Source organism: Hemibagrus wyckioides, linkage group LG11, assembly GCF_019097595.1.
Source record: "Hemibagrus wyckioides isolate EC202008001 linkage group LG11, SWU_Hwy_1.0, whole genome shotgun sequence".
NCBI lineage: Eukaryota > Metazoa > Chordata > Actinopteri > Siluriformes > Bagridae > Hemibagrus > Hemibagrus wyckioides.
In genome coordinates this window covers 17,198,202-17,200,245 of record NC_080720.1, presented here as the reverse complement: position 1 = coordinate 17,200,245, position 2,044 = coordinate 17,198,202, and positions in this window count along the sequence as shown.

Genomic DNA, 2,044 nt, shown 5'->3' with positions numbered 1-2,044 from the left:
GTGCACAGAGACCCCTCACCCCTATAAATATTTAATCTAGTTTTCTATGAATTATGCATACTCTATTACATCCCCACATAATATGATGCTCACGTCAATTTGGAGGCCCATTGCTCCTCCGGTTGACGACTATCAAATCTACCATGCAGGTGACATGTGATCCTGTGGCGAATGCCCCCAACCTCCCACCACAGGGCTTATGGGAATTACTGCCTTACTGGAAGGAGGTTAAGGCAGCGGATCACTGTGTCCGGAAGCCCAGTATCTGGGGAGCTGTTGGGGACTATATAATTAAGTACTGGTCAAACAGAATATTACAGATGAATTATTCAGCATTACCATAGTGATGACTGCACTCCTTTATTTCCATTTTTTATTGTATGCAGGGTATGGAGAGAAAATTGACTTTTATTCGCCTGGAGAATTCACTGATCACTACACCACTGTGCTGGTGTAATATGGATTGCAAAGAAAAATGCATGTACATTTCCATCATTTGTAAAGCACCCTTATCCAGAGCAATTTTAGCAGCCACCATCAAAACTATATCCTATATCCCAAAACTATAATTTTGCAGCCATCATCAAAACTATGCGCAGCAAATAATATGATGGGTTTTTTGGAATTAAAATGTTTGCTTGTGTGAATTTGCATCATTTCTGTACAAATTATTTGAAGAAATAATGGGATAATTAAGCTTCTGCATTAAATGTCTGGGTTGGTTTTTGTTTTTTTTTACCTCACTCACTTCTGGGTGGGACCCAAAAATGCATTAAGGAAGTAATATGCATAGCAATCATCCTCTAACACACCCACACACACATGCACGCACGCACACACACACACACACATCAGGTCATGGAGATTTTTTTAATGTCTCACACCTCCCCCTCATACACATAAACACAGACACACAAGGCCATCACCCTTAGGACCAATCAAAAAAAGATAAAATAAGCCCTTCGACCAATCAGCTTAACCCCCAGACGGAAAAGGCTGCATTTTAGCAAGATCTTTATACCCCATTATTTGAATACATTTGCATACATTGAAAAACACAGTACACGCAGCCCCTCCCCCCCAAACACAAATTGCAGGCCACACTCCCTTATGTCACATGTCAAAGTGCGTAATAACACAGAAAAATACAACAAATTATCAAATTGTAAAGAAATTATACGAATTGTATAAATAATGTTATCATTATCATTTTCAATTTTTTTTTTAAAATCTGGTCCTTGTTAAATCTGGTAAAATTAGTCTTACTGATTTGATGAAACAAATGAGTAATGGAATGTAATGGAATGGCTTATATTAGTTCATGATTTTTGAAGACATTTTTTAGGGGCGTAATATATAACATTTCGGGTGTGCTAGAAAAGTGCCGGCACATATATCATTCTAATTATACACACATTTTAATTATAATTATACTTCACATGTACAAACACATATAACAATATATACATAAATGTTTATAATGTTATGTTTAATGAGCAAATTATTACTGTGAGTAGTGATTATCTCTATATCAATATTATATGGTCCTATTAAGCACCACTTACAAATCATATTGCATTATTATCACAAATCACATAAGCGGAATAAATCTATTTTTTATATAAACTTAATCAATATTTGTCCAGGAATCTGTAATAAAAGCTTTTAAATAAGAGAATTTGCTGGTACAGTTTACTAACCGTGAAATTTCCATAAAAAAACAAACAAAAAAAACAAAGATCCTTGCTCTTTTTTTGTGTTCTCCATAGGAAAAGTGTTTATTTTGCATGTCCTCAATGCATTTGCATGCCCCAAAAGCTCAAAGCTCACTCATTTTAAGCAAGGCGCCATCAAGGAGCCACACAAGGGTTAAATCTCTTTGTGTTGCTATGGTGACTTCCACAGACTAGCAGTACTGCTGGACTGACAGGCGCAGAGGACAAGGAGGAAGAAGGAGGGGTTTTGGAGAAATGGGTGGACCGGTGTTCTACATTATACCCATTGATTGGTTGGAACAGTGTCCCATGTGACCTTAGGAATGCTA